Below are 12,550 nucleotides of genomic sequence, written 5' to 3'. Positions count from 1 at the left end.
CAGCTCTCAGAAGGAACCAACCCTGCCAACACTTCATTTTCAAACTTCCCACCTCCAGAACTGGGCAATGATAATTTTCTGTTGTTTAAGCTATCCAGATTGTGATGGTTTGTTAACAAAGCTTTAGCAAACTCACAGGAGGAGTGTGTGAGATGATCCCCAAGCTACCCTCCTGTGCTCCCCACTTTCTGCTCTCCCTGGTCCTAGAAGGAGGGCACTTTCCATCTCTCTCTTGGGGACAGCATTAGGCAAACAGCCTGGGGGCTCTTCCTGAGCTGGCCTATTTAACATTCTTCAGCAGCTGGACATATTCACTTCCCTCAGGTGAGATTAGAGTCCTAATCTCCCCACACTGTACCTTAAATAATATTTATTTTACCACTTCCTATAAACAACTTTGCTGAGGGAGTTTACAACATAGCTTAAAAAGGGAAGCTTTCACTTCCTTTCTCAAGCCACTATTACCAGAACCTTGCCAGGGAGCCAGGAGCCCAGCTGCAGCCCTAGGGCTCGCACAGCCCTCCAGGGCCAGCCCTGACATCCCAATGGTTGGCTCAGTTTCTGCCTCAGCCCCATCCTTTCCATAATGATTCTTTCAGCCGGCACTCCTCTGGTTGGAGTACAGAAACCCTGGTTAAAACACAACTCAATCTTCACTCCTATTTTCCAAAGGCTTTTCCAAAATGGGAAAGCTACAGTGCTCAGGAGACTGGCTGAACAATTTGAGGTTTCTGGCAAGCACGGACATGTGCAGATGTGTTTTTCAAAACAAGAGCAGAGCCTTGCAAACCCATTTACATAAGTCTTCTCTCCCGGAAAAAGAGGAAAGTAGTAGTTCTGGCACAAATATCTGAGAAAGTCTTGCTTTCTATGTGTTTAGACCTGAGGAAAGGGCTTCCTGTGTCAGCTCAGAAAATGTAGAGGGTTAGAACAATGTATCCCTCTTACAACCAGAAAAAAAAGCTAGACAAATTGCACAATCATGACTTTTCTTGAACCCCTCAGAGTACTGAGGTCACAGGTCAACCAACTAACCCAAAATCCAGGGAGACACAGCTTCATGCCAAAAGAAGCAGGATTTGAGTATTTGTTTACCTAGGCAGACACCATTAGGTGCCATATAAACTGGTAAGAAGATTCAGCTAAAATTTTTAAATGAATTAATTGTCAACATAAAAAATATAAAGAGGTAAATCTCTAAATAGGAAGGTTTCATTTGGGAATAATAAACAAGAAGTGGGATTGCAATTCAGGACATACACACAGACCAGGGTGGCCTCTGGAATGTCTGGAGAACAAAGGAAAAGGTTAGGGTGTTACTAGGGAAAGAGGAGATTACACAAGTTGTTTTGAAAAAAAAGTTGAAGATGGCTTAAAGAAATAAATGTGAAATCTAAGACTATAAAAACCCTGGAAGAAAACCTAGGAAATACCATTCTGGACATAGACCCTGGCAAAGATTTCATGAAGACTCCAAAAGCAATTGCAACAAAAACAAAAATTGACAAGTGGGACCTAATTAAACTAAAGAGCTTCTGCACAGCAAAATAAACTATCAACAGAGTAAACAGACAACCTACATAATGGGAGAAAATATTTGCAAACTATGCATCTGACAAAGGTCTAATAGCCAGAATCTAAAAGGAACTTAAACAAATCAACAAGCAAAAAACAACCTCATTAAACAGTGGGCAAAAGACATGAACAGGCACTTTTCAAAAGAAGATTAGATATACATGTGGCCAACAAGCATATGGAAAAAATGCTCAACATCACTAATCATTAGAGAAATGCAAGTCAAAACCACAAGAAAATGCCATCTCACACAAGTCAGAATGGCTGTTATTAAAGAGCCAAAAAATAACGAATGCTGGCAAGGTTACAGAGAAAAGGGAATGCTTGCACACTGCTGGTGGGAATGTAAATTAGTTCAGTCACTGTGGAAATCAGTTTGGAGATATCTCTAAGAACTTAAAACAGAACTACCACTTTATTTGCCATGTCTACTGCAAGAATGAAGACCATTCGCAGCAATCAGACTGTTGACATTCCGGAAAATGTCATTACTCTGAAGGGATGCAAAGTTATTGTGAAGGGCCCCAGAGGAACTCTGTGGAGGGACTTCAATCACATCAGTATAGAACTCAGTCTTCTTGTAAAGAAAAAAAAGAGGCTCCGGCTTAACAACACTTGTGGTGAGGTAACAGAAAGGAACCGGCTATGGTTCGGACTATTTGTAGTCATGTACAGAACATGATCAAGGGTGTTACACTGGGCTTCCATTACAAGATGAGATCTGTGTATGCTCACTTCCCCATCAACATCGTTACCCGGGAGAATGGGTCTTTTGTTGAAATCCGAAATTTCTTGGGTGAAAAATACATTCGCAGGGTTAGGATGAGACCAGGTGTTGCTTGTTCAGTATGTCAAACCCAGAAACACGAATTAATCCTTGAAGGAAATGACATTGAGCTTGTTTCAAATTCAGCGGCTTTGATTCAGCAAGCAACAACAGTTAAAAACAAGCATATCAGGAAATTTTTGGATGGTATCTATGTCTCTGAAAAAGGAACTGCTCAGCATGCTAATGAATAAGATCTAAGAGTTGCCCAGCTCAGCTACAGAAACAAGATGCCAGATGACTCCTAAGACCTACTTGTGATATTTAAACGATGCAATAAAAGACTTACTGATTTGGAAAAAAAACAACAACAGAACTACCATTTGACCCATTTTGACATATGCATGTGTGTCTTTATGGTAGAACAACTTATACTCCTTTGGAATATAAGGAATCCTCTGGGTGTGTTACTGAGTATATACCCAAAAGAATATAAGTCATTGTACCATAAAGACACACATGCATATGTTCGTCACAGCACTACTCACAATAGCAAAGACATGGAATCAACTTAGGTGTCCATCAATGGTGAACTGGATAAAGAAAATGTGGTACATATACACCATGAAATACTACATAGCCTTAAAAAAAGAATGAGGATCATGTTTTTTGCAGCAACATAGATGCAACTAAAGACCAATATCCTGAGAGAATTAATGCAGGAATAGAAAATCAAACACCACATGTTCTCATGTAGGAGTTAAACATTGAGTACACATGGACATAAAGAAGGGAACAGTACACACTGGGGCCTACCTGACGGTGGAAGTTGGAAAGAGAATGAGGATCTAAAACTACCAGTCAGGTACTATTCTCACTACCTGGGTAATGAAATAATTTGTACACCAAACCCCAGCATCACACAATTTACCCATGTAATAAGCCTGCACATGAATCCCCTGAACCTAAAAGTTGGAAGGAAAAACCAAATGGTTTCTTGCAGACACCAAAAAGAAGACAGCTCATGGCTTTTTACAAGAGCCAGAGAGTTCTGATGGGTGTCAGTGGTTGTTAGATAGGACTTGTGGTCTTGGAGTTCGGGTTAGGCCCTTGCAGTTTGGGGTTGGGCTTATGAGACAGTGTGTCAGGCAGGAGTTTTTGTATCTGCAGCTCTCTGTCCTTGTGTGACTCACGTAGTAAGCTGTGGTTTGGAATAACTTTGTGATAGCTCCTGTTATCAGTTAAATTATGGGTGAGAGTCCTCCCTTCATGGCCTTCCCCAGCTCTGTTGTAAAGGATAAGTAGTATTTGTAAAGGATAAGTTGTATTGTTTTTTCAGACGGATAAGTAATATTTTGAGAGAGATGGAAGCAGAAGCTCATTATCCTGCAGTAGATATAGACATGGGACAGGGTCATGGGATTTGGGGTTGAGTACGGTCCTTATAAACCATGCTGCCCACTCGCCCTCTCCCAAACTTTCAGACTAGCCTCCTTTAAACGTAAATAAGATCAAGGAAGTGCCAAATTCCAGTTCCTCCACTGGCTCCCTTAGCATGACACCAGTTCCTTCCTTTGGCCCCCATGGCCCTGCACAACCTGGTTTCTGGCCTTTTCTCCAAACTCACCTCAGCCCATCTCCCCTCATCCACTTCACTGCACCCACAATTTAGGCCAGGATTTGACACAAGTTATTCTATTTTGAATCTTACAACTTTTGGATGGCTAGCATGAGAAGGAGGATACCTGAAGGGGATGGAGATTTGGGGGCATTAGCACCACTTGCAGGATTTTCCTCCATGAAGCCCAAAATCCACTCCCAGGGAAGATCACTGAGAATGCTGAGACAGCTCCCTCCCCATCCTGCTTAGAGAAGGGAACAGCAGCCTTAATCTTCAGAGAAAGAGCAATGCACCCTGCAGTGGGGAAACCCACTGCAGCTAGGGGAAGGAGATATTAAAGGAAATCTGCATACCTGGGGAAGGCAGAAAAACACACGCAAGATCCCTCATCAGAGCTAGAGCAGGTACAGGGCACTTAGGAAAGCATCAGTTGCACTGAGCCTGCCTGAGTCCAGGCCTACTCAGAACATTTGAGGCACCCTTCTCCCTTCCCCCAACACCATGCTAACAGACATCAGGCACACATGGCAGTGGTGCCTAGCCAGGAGAACTGCAACAACAGATTCTTCACAGGGAGCAACACAAAGAGAAGACCCAAAACCACCCCGCCAGACTCCTAAGCCAGGCAGAATACAGGCAGTGGGGAAAACCCTCTGGAAAAGTAGTTCACACTCTAAACACAAGGTATAACCAGAGGAATCGGAACTCTCTGGCTCTGAGGGTAACTAGAGCACAACAAACTTCAAATTCAGCCAAACTGATGACAGCATTAACACAACCCTCCATGCTGAAGGTCTAGCAGAAGGAAAGGCATGCTCATGTTCAGTGTAAAAAAAATTACTTCCGTACACACCACCCTCCATAAGATGTTCAACTTCCAACAAAGCAACAATAACAAAAACAGGAGGCATGTGAAACACAAGAAGAGCTCAGAGCTCAGTCTAGGAGACAAGGCAGGCATCCGAACCAGAATCCGACATGGCACCAAGGTTGGAACTGTCAGACAGGAGATGGGAAATGACTGTGATTAATACCTGAGAGGTTCTAATGTGAAAGGTTCAACATGTGGTAGCAGATGGGTAATTTCTGAAGAGAAGCAGAAATCCTACAATCAAATAGAAACAGAAAAGACAAAAAATACAGTAACATAGATGAAAAATGTCTCAACATGCTCTTCAGTGGATATGACACAGCTGAAGAAAGAATCAGTGAATCTGAAGATACAGCAATAGAAATTAGCTAAATGGAAATGTGATGAGAAACATAAAACGAATTTTAAAAACAGTACATCAAGTTGCTTCCAAGACAGCCGAATAAAAACAGCTCTAGTCTACAGCTACTAGCGAGATTGACGCAGAAGATGGGTGATTTCTGTATTTCCACCTGAGGCACCTGGTTCATCTCATTGGGACTGCTTGGACAGTGGGTGCAGCCCATGGAGGGCGAGCTGAAGCAGGGTGGGGTGTTGCCTCACCTGGGAAGCACAAGGGGTTGGGGGATTTCCCTTTCCTAGCCAAAAGAAGCCATGAGTGGCTGTACCTGGAGAAGCGGTACACTCCTGCCCAAACACTGCACTTTCCCCACAGTCTTCACAACCAGCAGACCAGGAGATTCCCTCCTGTGCCTGGCTTGGTGGGTCCCATGCCCACGGAGCCTTCCTCGCTGCTAGTGTAGCAGTCTGATATCTACCTGGGATGCTGGAGCATGGAGGGAGGGGCGTCGGCAATTACTGAGGCTTGAGGAGGCAGTTCTATGCTCACAGTGTAAACAAAGCAGCCGGGAAGCTCTTAACTAGGTAGAGCCCACTGCAGCTCAGCAAGGCCTACTGCCTCTCTAGATTACACCTCTGAGGGCAGGGCATATCTGAACAAAAGGCAGCAGACAGCTTCTCCAGACTTACACATCCCCGCCTGACAGCTCTGAAGAGAGTAGTGGTTCCCCCAGCATGGCATTCAAGCTCCAATAATGGACAGACTGCCTCCTCAACTGGGTCCCTGACTCCTGTGTAGCCTGACTGGGAGACTTCTCCCAGTAGGGGCCAACAGACACTTCATACAGGCGGGTGCCCCTCTGGGACAAAGCTTCCAGAGGAAGGAACAGGCAGCAATCTTTGCTCTTCTGCAGCCTCCACTGGTGATAATAAGCCAAATAGGGTCTGGAGTGAAACCCCAGCAAGTGCCAGCAGACCTGGAGCAGAGGGGCCTGACTGTTAGAAGGAAAACTAACTAGTATCAACAACAACAAAAAGGATGTCCACTCAGAGACCTCATCCAAAGGTCACCACCATCAAAGACCAAAGGTAGATAAATCCGTGAAGATGGGGAGAAACCAGCGCAAAACGGCTGAAAATTCCAAAAACCATAACGCCTCTTCTCCTCCAAAGGATCACAGCTCCTTGCCAGCAAGGGACAAAACTTGATGGAGAATGAGTTTGACAAGTTGACAGAAGTAGGCTTCAGAAGGTCGGTAAAATCAAACTTCTCTGAGCTAAAGGGGCATATTCTAACCCATCACAAGGAAGCTAAAAACATTGAAAAAAAGGTTAGATGAATGGCTAACTAGAATAAGCAGTGTAGAGAAGAGCTTAAATGACCTGATGGAGCTGAAAACCACAGCACGAGAACTTCGTGAAGGATACACAAGCTTCAATAGCCAATTCAATCAAGCAGAAGAAAGGATATCAGTAATTGAAGATCAAATTAATGAAATAAAGCTAGAAGACAAGATTAGAGAAAAAAGAGTGAAAAGAAACTAACAAAGCCTCCAAGAAATAAGGAACTATGTGAAAAGACCAAATCAACATTTGATTGGTGTGCCTGAAAGTGACAAGGAGAATGAAAACAACTTGGAAAACTATCTTTAGGATATTATCCAGGAGAACTTACCCAACCTAGAAGGCAGGCCAACATTCAAATTAAGGAAATACAGAGAACATCACAAAGATACTCCTCAAGAAGAGCAACCCCAAGACACATAATCATCAGATTAACCAAGGTTGAAATGAAGGAAAAAATGTGAAGGGCAGCCAGAGAGAAAGGTTGGGTTACCCATAAAGAGAAACCCATCAGACTCACAGCTGATCTCTCGGCAGAAACTCTACAAGCCAGAAGAGAGTGGGGGCCAAAATTCCACATTCTTAAAGGAAAGAATTTTCAACACAGAATTTCATATCCAGCCAAACTAAGCTTCATAAGTGAAGGAGAAATAAAATCCTTTACAGACGAGCAAATGCTGAGAGATTTTGTCACTACCAGGCCTGCCTTACAAGAGCTCCTGAAGGAAGCACTAAACATGGAAAGAACAACTGATACCAGCCACTGCAAAAACATGCCAAATTGTAGAGACCATCCAAGCTATGAAGAAACTGAATCAATTAACAAGCAAAATAGCCAGCTAGCATGATAATGACAGGATCAGATTCACACAGAACAATATTAACCTTAAATGTAAATGGACTAAATGCCCCAATTAAAAGACACAGACTGGCAAATTGAATAAACAGTCAAGATCCAGCAGTGTGCTGTATTCAGGAGACCCTTCTCACATGTAAAGACACACATAGGCTCAAAATAAAGGGATGGAGGAAGATCTACCAAACAAATAGAAAGCAAAAAAAAAAAAAAAAAAGCAGGGTTGCAATTCTGGTCTCTGATAAAACAGACTTTAAACCAACAAAGACCAAAAGAGACAAAGAAGGCCATTACATAATGGTAAAGGGACCAATGCAACAAGAAGAGCTAAGTATCCTAAATATATATGCACCCAATACAGGCACACCCAGACTCATAAAGCAAGTTCTTAGAGACCTAAAAAGAGACTTAGACTCCCACACAAGAATAATGGGAGACTTTAACACCCCACTGTCAATATTAGACAGATCAATGAGACAGAAACTTAGCAAGGATATCCAAGACTTGAACTCAGCTCTGGACCAAGCAGACCTAATAGACATCTACAGAACTCTATACCCCAAATCAACAGAATATACATTCTTCTCAGCACCATATCACACTTATTCTAAAATTGACCACATAATTGGAAGTAAAGCACTCCTCAGCAAATGTAAAAGAACAGAAATCACAACAAACTGTCTCTCATACCACAGAGCAATCAAATTACAACTCAGGATTAAGAAACTCAATCAAAACCGCACAACTACATGGAAACTGAACAACCTGCTACTGAATGACTACTGGGTAAATAACAAAATGAAGGAAGAAATAAAGTTGTTCTTTGAAACCAATGAGAACAAAGACACAACATACCAGAATCTCTGGGACACATTTAAAGCAGTGTGTAGAGGGAAATTTATAGCACTAAATGCCTACAAGAGAAAGCAGGAAAGATCTAAAATTGGCACCCTAACATCACAATTAAAGAACGAGAGAAATGAGCAAACAAATTCAAAAGCTAGCAGAAGACAAGAAATAACTAAGATCAGAGCAGAAGTAAAGGAGATAGAGACACAAAACAACCCTTCAAAAAATCAATGAATCCAGGAGCTGGTTTTTGAAAAGGATCAACAAAATACATAGACCGCTAGAAAGACTAATAAAGAAGAAAAGAGAGAAGAATCAAATTCATGCAATAAAAAATGATAAAGGGGATATCACCACTGATCCCACAGAAATACAAAGTACCATCAGAGAATACTATAAACACCTCTGTGCAAATAAACTAGAAAATCTAGAAGAAATGGATGAATTCCTGGACACATACACCCTCCCAAGACTAAACCAGGAAGAAGTTGAATCTCTGAATAGACCAATAACAGGCTCTGAAATTGAGGCAATAATTAATAGCCTACCAACCAATAAAAGTCCAGGACCAGACGGATTCACAGCCAAATTCAACCAGACATACAAAGAGGAGCTGGTACCATTCTTTCTGAAACTATTCCAATCAATAGAAAAAGAAAGAATCCTCCCTAACTCATTTTATGAGGCCAGCATCATCCTGATACAAAAACCTGGCAGAGACACAACAGAAAAAGACAATTTTAGGCCAATGTCCCTGATGAACATTGATGCGAAAATCCTCAATTAAATACTGGCAAACTGAATCCAGCAGCACATCAAAAACTTATCCATCACGATCAAGTCGGCTTCATCCCTGGGATGCAAGGGTGGTTCAAACACACGAATCAATAAATGTAATCCATCACATAAACAGATCCAATGACAAAAACCACATGATTATCTCAATAGATGCAGAAAAGGCCTTCAACAAAATTCAACAGGCTTTCATGATAAAACCTCACAATAAACTAGGTATTGATGGAATGTATCTCAAAATAATAAGAGCCATTTATGACAAACCCACAGCCAATATCATACTGAATGGGCAAAAACTGGAAGCATTCCCTTTGAAAAACTGGCACAAGACAGGGATGCCCTCTCTCACCACTCCTATTCAACATAGTGTTGGAACTGGCCAGGGCAATCAGGCAAGAGAAAGCAATAAAGCATATTCAAATAGGAAGAGAGGAAGTCAAATTGTCTCTGTTTGCAGATGACATGATTGTATATTTAGAAAATGCCATTGTCTCAGCCCCAAATCTCCTTAAGCTGATAAGCAACTTCAGCAAAGTCTCAGGATACAAAATTAACGTGCAAAAATCACAAGCATTCCTATACACAAATAACAGACAAACAGAGTGCCAAATCATGAGTGAACTCCCATTCACAATTGCTACAAGGAGAATAAAATACCTAGGAATACAACTTTAAAAAGATGTGAAGGACCTCTTCAAGGAGAACTACAAACCACTGCTCAAAGAAATAAGAGAGGACACAAACAAATGGAAAAACATTTCATGCTCGTGGACAGGCAGATGCAATATTGTGAAAATGGCCTTACTGCCCAAAGTAATTTATAGATTCAATGCTATCCCCATCAAGCTACCAATGACTTTCTTCACAGAATTGGAAAAACTACTTTAAACTTCATTTGGAATCAAAAAAGAGCCCTCATAGCCAAGACAATCCTGGGCAAGAAGAACAAAGCTGGAGGCATCATGCTACCTGACTTCAATCTATACTACAAGGCTACAGTAACAAAAACAGCATGGTACTGGTACCAAAACAGATACATAGACCAATGGAACAGAACGGAGGCCTCAGAAATAACACCACACATCTACCACCATCTGACCTTTGACAAACCTGATGCACACAAGCAATGGGGAAAAGATTCCCTATTTAATAAATGGTGTTGGGAAAACTGGCTAGCCATATGCAGAAAACTGAAACTGGACCCCTTCCTTACACCTTATACAAAAATTAACTCAAGATGGATCAAAGACTTAAACATAAGACCTAAAATCATAAAAATCCTAGAAGAAAACCTGGGCAATACCATTCTGGATGTAGGCATGGGCAAAGGCTTCATGTCTAAAACACAAAAAGCAGTGGCAACAAAAGCCAAAATTGACAAATGGGATCTAATTCAAGTAAAGAACATCTGCACAGCAAAGGAAACTATCATCGGAGTGAATAGGCAATCTATAGAATGGCAGAAAATTTTTGCAATCTATCCATCTGACAAAGGGCTAATATCCAGAATCTGCAAAGAACTTAAACAAATTTACAAGAAAAAAGCAAACAACCCCAACAAAAAAATGAGCAAAGGATATGAACAGACACTTCTCAAAAGAAGACATTTATGTAACCAACATACATATGAAAAAATGCTCAACATCACTGATCATTAGAGAAATGCAAATCAAAACCACAATGAGATACCATCTCATGCCAGTTAGAATGGCAATCATTAAAAAGTGAGGAAACAACAGATACTGGAGAGGTTGTGGAAAAACAGGAACGCTTTTACACTGTTGGTGGGAGAATAAATTAGTTCAACCATTGTGGAAGACAGTGTGGGGATTCCTCAAGGATCTAGAACCAGGAATACCATTTGACCCAGTGTTCCCATTACTGGGCATATACTCAAAAGATTATAAATCATTCTCTGATAAAGACACATGCACATGTATGTTTATTGTGGCACTATTCACAATAGCAAAGACTTGGAACCTACCCAAATGTCCATCAATGATAGACTGGATTAAGAAAATGTGGCACATATACACCATGGAATACTATGCATCCATAAAAAAGGATGATTTTACCTGCTTTGCAGGGACATGGATGAAGTTGGAAACCATCATTCTCAGCAAACTATCACAAGATCAGAAAACCAAACACTGCATGTTCTCACTCATAAGTGGGAGTTGAACAATGAGAACACATGGACACAGGGAGGGGAACATCACACACTGGAGCCTGTTAGGGGGTGGGAGGATATAGGAGGGATAATATTAGGAGAAATACCTAATGTAGGTGACGGGTTGATGGGTGCAGCAAACCACCATGGCACATGTATACCTATGTAACAAAACTGCACATTCTGCACCTGTAACCCAGAACTTATAGTATAATAACAATAAAAAAAAGTACATCCAAGAGCTGTGGATAATATCAAATATTCTAAGACACATGTAGTTAAAATCCTAGGAAAAGAGAAAAACAGTGGAGTAGAAGAAATAGTTGAAGAAATAGCATCTAAGAATTTTCCGAAATTAATGACAGACACCAGACCACAAATCCGAGAAACTCACAAGACACAAGTAGGATAAACATGGAAACAACATAAAAGAAACAAACAAAATACACTTCAACATATATTCAAATCTCTGAAGACTAAAAGCAAAGAGAAAAATCTTGAAGGCAGAGAAAAATGACACATTGCCTAAGGAGAAACAAGGGTAAGAATTACAACAGACTTCTTGTCCGAAACAATAACAATGGAGTGATATATTTAAAGTGTTGAAAGAAAAAAACCATTGGCCCAGAATTCTATAGCCAGTGAAAATATCCTCCAAAAATTAAAAAAAAAAAAAAGACATTCACAGGCAAATGAAAACAGACATAATTCATCCCAGCTGACTCCCTCCACAAAAAATCTTTAAAGGGACTTATTCAGGAAGAAGGAATATGGCATTGGTTTTTCTAAACCAATATGGCATTTTCTAACAGAAAACTGTATCTACACAAAGAAATGAAGAGTGTTGGAAATGGAAAAAGTGAAGGTAAAATTCTCTTTTTTTCTTATTTTAAATTGCTCTAAAAGATAGCCAAAAATTTAAAACAGTAATGGTAACAATAGATTGTATATTCATAACTTATGTAAAAGTAAAATAAGTGACAACAGTGGCACAAAAGCTAGGAGCAACAATTGGGAAGAAAGCTGTTCGCACTAGATGTGAAGTGATTTAACAGTACCTGAAGGTAAACTCAGATTATTTCAAAATGTATATTTCAAACCCTAGGGCAATCTCTAAATATATATATATATATATATATATATATATATATATATATATATATCACACACACACACATATATACACACACACACACGTGTGTCTGTTTGTGTGTGTGTGTAACAAGTCAATAGAACAGATGAAATAGACTAGGCAAAGATTTATTTCAATTTAATCTAAGCAGGCAAGGTAGGGATGAGCACTGCAAGGAATGGGAAGAACCACTGGGTTAAATTCCAGTGTATTGTGTGGAATCACTGTCCAC

The 12,550-nt window shown here is 40.6% G+C and overlaps 1 pseudogene; it reads left to right on the top strand.

Annotated features, from left to right (window-relative positions):
• Positions 1-2,014: 2,014 nt before the first annotated feature.
• On the top strand, positions 2,015-2,595 carry LOC466056 (large ribosomal subunit protein uL6-like; annotated as a pseudogene).
• Positions 2,596-12,550: the final 9,955 nt, after the last annotated feature.

This window comes from Pan troglodytes, chromosome 8, assembly GCF_028858775.2.
Source record: "Pan troglodytes isolate AG18354 chromosome 8, NHGRI_mPanTro3-v2.0_pri, whole genome shotgun sequence".
Taxonomy (NCBI): Eukaryota; Metazoa; Chordata; class Mammalia; order Primates; family Hominidae; genus Pan; species Pan troglodytes.
Note: the sequence above shows the minus strand (reverse complement) of the source record. Positions and strands in the feature narration are given on the sequence as shown.